The 8,638-nt window shown below is 41.4% G+C and overlaps 1 long non-coding RNA gene across 1 annotated transcript; it reads right to left on the bottom strand.

Annotated features, from left to right (window-relative positions):
* Positions 1–6,963: 6,963 nt before the first annotated feature.
* Positions 6,964–8,277, bottom strand: LOC115606678. Its single transcript, XR_003990964.1, has 2 exons — positions 8,244–8,277; positions 6,964–8,203 (listed from the first exon to the last, which is right to left on the bottom strand). It is a non-coding gene; the product is annotated as an uncharacterized LOC115606678 (long non-coding RNA).
* Positions 8,278–8,638: the final 361 nt, after the last annotated feature.

Below are 8,638 nucleotides of genomic sequence, written 5' to 3' on the forward strand. Positions count from 1 at the left end.
TTATTTTTGAATGTGAGTTATAAGAATGTAAATGATTTTTGTCTTGGAGAAAGTGTTTTTATTAAACATATGGACATAAAGTTATTTTTTTCCCCTCCTTCTTTAAAAGTTTGCTTTTCCACTGCTGTATTTATGAAAATAAAGTTCTTTGTGTGGAAACCACTTGTAACTCTACTTGCTAAATCTGATGCCTTTTTGGTTTTCTCTGAATTCAACCTTGCGTTACAATCATTACATCAGTCATTGGTCGTGTTCCTTCCTCAGCGATAGCTTTGCGTACTCCTGGCTTTCAGTTGGATGATCACTGCAAAAATGCTTGTGGCTGTTTCAAGGTGCTGCCACTTTTCTGTTGAAGGCTGCTGCCTTAACAGATGAGCTTGCAAAACTGTTGGTATAAATTCTCTTCATGTCCAAAATCAATGTGGATTAAAGAATCTTTAGTAGGAGGTAAGCTAATCTGCCTTTAAACTGTGTAGATGAGGCGTGTTCACATGATTGTTCGATGGCTCAGTATGTTTTCTTGGGGTGCACTGAGCCAAGTTACTAGCTCACTGCTGATGGAAATCAGACATTCTATTTCTGCCCGGAAAGCTGCTGGCTTTGTGCGGTTTCTGCTGCTTGGCCAACTCCTACGAGATGATTGAATCCGATAAAATGGGAGAAAACAAACTTAACAAAAGTGGAGGAGGAAGCGTTCTGTGGGTTTAATGAGCCGAATTGGATTGTAGAAGGACATGTGGGCCAGAGCTACTGCAAAATGAATGGGTGGGTCATGCAGCCATGCATTGGAGAGCAAATGTTAAGATTTTCAGTAGCAGCCGGTCATTAGTTAAATCTCTGAAGGGAAAGAAGGTGGCACTACCAACTCCTACAGAGACGAGAATTTGCTGCTTTAGTAATGGACTATCGTGAAGGCAATACAAGTGAATCATGTACAGAAAATAAACCGGTTGCTTTCATTTGCTCTTCTGTGTTATATAGTAAATATTCATGCAATACAAAGCACAAGGGATCATGTTGAAGCACTGTACACAACCTGGAAAAGTTTTACTTCATAGAAGACATCAGATAAGAATAAGGTTTATAGAAGTGGAGTGTTCCTATAGGTAACAAGTTCACTGTATCTTCTTCTCCCTTTTAACAGTAGGGCTTATTTGAAGTAAATATATTATTCAAAGACCTGTAAATCATCTGGGCAATGGCCCTAGATGTTGCTCAGCTAGATGCTGACCTGTTTGTCTTGATCAGCTGTTTACTCGTCAAAGGAGAGAATTTGCCTTGCTAAGGATTTTGCTATGTGTGTTTGGGACAGGCAGATTTTGGTGCCTGAAATGGTTTAACTGGAAAAACTCTTTATTTCCTTATAGGTGTATCCTCTCCTTTGGAGAATTCTCAGCTGAGAACTTGAAGGAGTAGAAGGACTTTAGTACTGAACTCATGGCGAAGGCCTGGGGGCTTAAGCTGGCTGCCAGCAGGAGACATTGAAACAGAAGGATCTGGGAAAACATTCCTGCTAGAGGAAATTGCTAGCAGAGACATGACCAGATGATCAGAGCTGGTGTTTTGAGTGCACTCTGTGCCTGTTCCCCTGTTGCTTATGAGTTTTCACTGAGAAGGTGGATTCTTGGGGGGATATTCCCTGAAATACTGTCAGGCTTTCTGTTTTAGATGAAGCTGAGAAATTTTGTTTAAAGCTTTTCCTGAGCCCCTGGGTGGGGCATGTACTAGTTGTTGGCTGGCCTGGATATCATTCTGGTTTGCTACCTGAAACAATTATGTAAATGATGCTTTCAGTTATATTAGTAGTCATATAGATATCATTTGAAAGCTGGTCATAAACTGAAGAAGCTGAGGATGAGGTGTGCTTTTGTTGAAGGCTTTGCTTATCCTTTCTTTCTACAGCATTTGGTGCTGGGGACTTCCAAACAGATGAATGCATGTGTTGCTCTGCTTGTCACTTCAAAAATAATGAGGACCCTTTCAAAATTTGAAAACTCTTCCTACAGGACATAAATCGTAGCAGATTTTGCCATTAGAAATGGAAAAGTACAATGAGTTTCTTAATTGGGCCATTTCTTCTCAATTAGTACTGCCAGACAAATTTCTGTGCCACAGGAGTTCCTTGTGAAACCTGTATTTCAGGCAGCTAATCAGAAGTATCTCATGAGAGAAGAAACACAGTGATGCAGTCCAATGTCCTTAATAAGGCCCTGTCTTACTTAGCTCCCTAATTGTATCAACTCCAGAACAGATATACCCAAACCCCAATCTGTGATTGTGACCACCAAGAATTCTATAAGCCAAGTGAATACCCCAAAGAAGCAGTGAAAAAAGGAAGGCTGGAGGAAAACAAAGCAAAAAAACTACTAAAGTTGTCAGGTGGTTGGTTGACTGGCTTCTTTTAGTTTCACAGCATAAGAAAAGCAAGCAAAGCAAAGCTCCCTTTTGCCTTGTTGCAGTTATACCCAGCCTACACCCTGCAGATCAACATTGTTTTCCACCCTAAGTCACCTGAAGTGCTCCTCCTGGGCACTATCCAACCCCTAGCTGATGGGGGTTACCTTGGTGTGCCCTTGGGCAAGATAATGCTGCCTATCTCCAGGAATGCCATAATTACCCTCGTTCTCTCTGAAATCTCTGGTCATGGCAACTCCTAGCATGCTATTGGAATATCAGCCTGGCTTGCAGAAGATAGTGTGCAACATAAAGGTTATATCCTCTAACAAACTGGTAATTCGAAGGGATAGTATAAAAACTGGTAGCAAGTCTGTGTAAGAGATCTTTTTTGGCTAAATTTCTTAGTTAAAAAAAAATAAATCTTTGTAACATTGTTTTATTCAAATCAGCCTATGATCAAATGCCTATTTCCTACTTTAGGGTGCTTCATAATAATACCACATGAAAAGGAGGTTTGAAGAGCTCTGTTGACTATGAATATTAATGAATGGCCTCTCCTCACTTTCAGACATCTAGTAAAAGCCAGATTTTCCAGAATACTCAGCTTCCCAAAGTTCCCACTATGACAAGTAAGGCCACGTTTTGAAAAGGAGCCCATCCATAGACCCATGCACGCTGTCATTTCTTGTCACAGACAAACATAAGATCATCCTTGCAGTTAATCAAGCCACCACTTAAAATGGCTTTGCCTCATTCCTCCAGTGTAAAGTTGCTCCAAAGCATTGTTGCTGTTAGGATTGAGTTACCTTCTAATTTGCAGCATAACCATATTTATGAGAAGCTTTTTTTCTCCCCTAGTGTGTAGTCTAGAGTATATTTATAGACCACAGCTGAATTGCCTCTCAGCTCCTGTTTTGCTTGGCTACCAAGCAAATACACCCAAACAGGCTGAGCTCCTTTGAAAATGTCTACTTTCTGAATCGTAAGGAAATTCATAGTAGTATTTTTTTTATTTTTTTCAGGAGTTTTTCCAGTTCCAAGTGTATCTAAGGCTAGATACTTCCAACCTGAACTAGGAGTCCGTACAAGTACCTTGTTTGATGCATTGTTTAAGGGAAGTCTAAAAAGATGAGTATCACATCTGTAGCAGTGCAACTGTAAAAAACAGAATTATGTATTTTCAGTGATTTCTTTGTGGCACCACCTTCATGCCCACCTTGCTTTGCTTGTTTGAATATTCTAGCAATTAATAATTCTGAATGACCTGCAGAAAGGGACTGAAAACATTTTCAAACTTTACTAGCTTTGTTTGCATCAGCAGTACGTGTGGTGGTGTTTGAAGGAACCACATGGGAGTGGCTTTTAGACCAGAAGCTATCACTGATCATTTCACTTGGCTGGAAGTATGAGATTTTTTAGGCAAGTGCAATAGTATCTGAACTAGAATAAAAGCTTCCCCAGGGAGACTCCACCCCAATTCATGACAAAGGTCTTTGAAATCATCAGTTAAAACAGGAGACTGCTTGTGAAGAGTGCACTTAGTGTGGAAGGGTGATTTACGTTGCTATGTGTTTAGATGTGCTTTCAAATTTGAATTGTTAGGGGTACATGGAGTACTAGGAGTACTAATTTCCTATGAAAAATATCTCATAACCTACAAAACATCTTACTGATCATATATACATAAGCAAACATTCATATGGTGTGTGTGCTGTGGTTTCCAACCTTCTTCAAATTATAAACTCAAAAAAATACACATGCAAATTAAAATCTTCTGACAACGGTTTCCTTTTGGGAGCTTAGAGTATGCCAGGGGTCACTGGGAGTCTGTAGAATACTAGTTGTAAGATGGCTCTCTGAAAAGTTTGAGTACATTTATAGCAATGATGGCAAATAATCTTAAAAAAACCCAAAGATTACTGAAATGCAGTGAAGCCAGCAGCTGTTTTGGGAAGCCTGAGAACAGCCTCATTCCAACTCAGTGCTTTGCAGCATTTCTCAGCATCCCTGTTCTCAGAGCAGAAGCCAATTTATTGTCTCTTTTATTTCTACATAGCTATTGTATTTTGTCTCTATCTATCTTTCATTATAACCCTTTAATTCAGTTTTGTGGCAAATTTCATCATTTCTGTTTCTGGCCCATCTTGTTTTTCCTAAGCTCAAGCTGCTTCCCAAGTAAGTAATTCTTTTGTGGACAGTTTCTAACAGTTCACCAATGGCTGAGTTATTTCTCTGTCCTGGTGGAAACCTTACAGATTACATTCAGGATGCATTTGTTAGTTGCGTTCTCTGGCCAAAATCAATTTTACTCGCTTGGTCAGACCTGGAGACCCTGAAAAAACACATGCACTCCATATGAGCTGCTATGTCAAGGATCACTGGGACCAAGGCTCTGGTAGTTGTGAAGAAACTGTTTAAGACACAAGGCAGCTGGGAGGATTTTTAGGAGCTTCATTCCTTGTACAGAAAAAAAGTACATTCTGAGGTTGTAACAACAAATAAGAAAACATGAGAGGGTAGAACAGCCAACAAGCTGACTAAAAAATACCAATATTGCTGATATACTCAATCGATGGAAGGAGTTAGGGGACAAGATGGAGAACAGGATAGGGTGCCAGGAGAGAGTGTAACAGCAGGGCAGGGCAGGGCAGATCCAGTGGCAATATCCACACTCTGCCAGGAGTCCAGGTCACCAGACAAGTCTGGTGATAAGGCAGGTCTGAGGTTGAGCTTGGGAACTCAGACAGCAGGTTGAGGCCAGGGCACCAGCCAGTGAGTCCAAATAATCAAGGATGATAATAGTCAAAGATGACTATGTTTTAGACAGGTTTTGCTAAGCAGTTAGGGGATCATTGAAGAGTTGGTAATAGGAAATAATCAGCAGTTGAGTCAACACAAGGGAAATTTGGTTTTGATCTCAGCTCATAAGGCTGCATTCCTATAAATCTATAAATTCAGAAAGCTGTTCAGCACAGTCAGCTGAAGAGCATCTCAAACACCTGAGCATGGAAAAGGTCTGGACTTTAAGTAACCATGCAATTTCTAATCATATGATACAAAGACCAGCCACACACCAGCACATCCACCATTTCATGATGCAATTGCATTCCCACTTGCTTACTATGGGATGATGCAATATAGGATGATGCTATATGACTGAAGACTAGCAGATGCAATAGTTATATTTAACACAAGCCAAATTGGTCTTGACGCAGAAGCTGCATACAACTTCATGTGGAAATTCTGTGTGGTCACTGCAGTATTGTTTTCAGTTTTGGCACTACCTCATGGAGAGCTTTCTGAGTATTTCCACACAGCTATCCCTATAGTATGGCCGTAAAGAAGATGAAGATGTTCCTACAATGCACCAGAGATGATATCTCCAGTACAGAACAGGAAGCATTTTTCTCACTGCATAGAGCAGTAGGGAAACCCCTTTTGAAACATCATAGGAACTTTTGATCATTTGCACTCGGGGAAGCTTAATGACTACAAGAGGTGCAAAACAGACCAGAAGAATGAAGGACCTGCTTTAGTGGAAGGCATTAAAATAGCTCAGTTTTGTAGCCCCTAAAAATGAAAGCTGAGAAAAAAACATAAGATTGCTCTCTCTAAATAGTAGAGTAAGTATCAAAGATGAAAAAGCAATTACTTAAGCTAATGGATGGTGTGGGTAGAAATACAAATGGGTAGAAATTAGCCATGCTGTAAAAGAGGAGACAATTTCTGAAGGAAGCTATATGACATGTTGCCTTGACTTGATTATCCCAAAGATACCTTTAAGTCCTTGAGTGTCTTCATTCTCAAGTCTTCTCTGGATATGCTAGTACATGTCACATATTTCTATTTACTTAATCTTCTTTGGAAATAAATGTGCCATCCACTTTAGAGTAGCTATAAAGTTCTGTTAAATTCTTACAGGCAAAAAGCGCAGAAAGCAGATGTTTGGTAGACACTATGTCACAGAGTCAGCTTGGGAGAGGCCTAAGGAGATCATCTCATGAAAACTTTTGCATTAAGAGAGGATTAATATCAACAGATCATGAGTGACAAATATTTGTGCGACCTTCTCAAAGAATCCACATCCTCTGCAGGTAGTCTGTCCTAGGTCTTTACTACTTCTATAGCTAGCAAGTTCTTCCTAGCAGCTTGACTCTTCATCTAAAGATTTAAATAATACTGATTTTTTGTTTTCCTTCTTACTCTATCCTCATGAATCTGGAGAGTTATTAGGCAATCATTAGTAATAAATAACTAACCCCTTATTATTCACAGAAAATAGCTGTTTCCTCAGCTCCTCTTTTAGCATTTGCTTTTATGGATTAAGCACAAAAACAGCTTCAGTATTCCATGACGGAATAACATCACAGGTTATTTAAATTCCTGTTGCTGAGGTGGCTTTCCCATAGATGCTCACTGTGGGCCTATTTCTTGAAGTACTATTCCCAAAAATGGACACAGGACTACGGTTGGGGAGTCATTAGCAATTAGTAACATGGCATAATTGCCTCTCATATTACAGTCCTATACATACGGCCAAGAACATCTTCCTTGCAACAGCATCACGCAGTTGGCTCATGCTCAGCATATGATCCTGCATAAGCCTGGGCCTGTCTGATCTCACACGTCAAGTGCAGGACTCACACCGCTGGCTTCTGCCTTTGGCCTGCCTGCAGCTAGGGCGAGAGCATGTATTTGCTGCGCCATGGCTCCACATGCCAGCCGCGGCTGGTTGCCACCATCTCTGATTCACTGATCAAGGCTGTGCCAACTGCCAAACAGCCCCCCAAGACAATGACCACTCCAGTTGTGCCCTGGAGCTGTGCCCGCTGCCCCATGTGAATGGAGGTGACAGATGGTTCCTGCCCAGCCAGGCATCCTGAGGTACCACTTACTTACATGGGTGCTTGAAAAGCCTCCAACCCCCAGATCCTTTCCTGTGGCCATTCTGATCCTGTGATCTTCCGAAACCTCAACAGGCAGAAAGGACTCAGATGGAAACTCTTCTCTGAATTATCAAGATTGGCAACTGGAGGGGAGGTATTCAACTGGAGGAGGAGGTATATAACAGCTACTTGACCTGAAACTTCCAGAAGAGACCTCATTCAGGGGTAGTTTCCAAACATTTTCTGAAGACAAAGTACTGCTCAGAGACTTCTAACAGGACCCTTAAAAATACCTCCATACTAACTAGAAACACATGAAAGTCTTAGTTCTTTTCATGTTGCTCAGCCTTCTCCTGATTCCCACACCCTTCCTTAGTTTTACATGCTCAGCTACTGAACATAGGAGTGCCTTCTGCTTTATAGCATGCTAGAGTTCTCATGCAATATAAAGCACTCTTTCCCTGGGGTTTTATAGGCTTGTGTAGCTCGTTGACAATGAATACATTCTCTCCCACATAATCTGGATTAAGGTAGACAGTGCATTGCATCACTTACATTAGTGATTGCCAGGCCGTGTTTTAAGGTGAAGCTTTCTCTGTACTCTATATTTCTGGTCTGTGTTTTAGCTTAGAAGGGAATAACATTTCAAAGTAAGAAGATAGATGTGGGTAGCAATCATTATCACAGGCCTGAGAAAATCTTGTTTTGATATCTGGGCCTTGAATTGCTGGTTCCTGGGTTAGTGATTAGATCTTTCTGTGTAGTGGTTCAATATCCAGCATAGTGAGGAGTTAGGCCAGTGACACTGGGGAGTAGGGTACATAGATGGCTGTGTGTGACCAGAGTTCCTGTCTCAGTCTGAATCCATGAGCTGAACTGGAGTTTCCAGCCTGACTTCAGTGGCCCACGTCAGCTCCAACCTTGATGTGGGCCTTGGTGCTTCCATCCAGATGCACCAACCCTGGGTGTATCTTGATGGAGACACTGCGAAGATAAGCCACCACAAGCAACAGCAGAGCAACCTTCCCAGGGATAAAGCAGTTTGCAGATCACTGGCTCTGCTCTTAATATGATTTTAAAATGTAAATATTGAGAGGTTAGCTTTGCTTCCTCCAAAGACTTCCTGTGAGATAAACACCTTCCCATACAAACATCTGCACCACAATCCCTGCTTCTGACTGCCAACCTTAGCTTAAACTCAGCCTCTCCCTCAAATGAAGTCAGCTGTAAGGGAGAAGCTCCTTCCTTGGTGGGTCCCCACCTCCCATGGTGATGCCAGGCCATCAGCCCATCTGGAGAAAACAGTTAACGCACTGTACAGGGCAACCCCAGCCATTTGTGCAACTTGGGGATGA

This window comes from Strigops habroptila, chromosome 4, assembly GCF_004027225.2.
Source record: "Strigops habroptila isolate Jane chromosome 4, bStrHab1.2.pri, whole genome shotgun sequence".
In the NCBI taxonomy this organism is placed as follows: Eukaryota; Metazoa; Chordata; class Aves; order Psittaciformes; family Psittacidae; genus Strigops; species Strigops habroptila.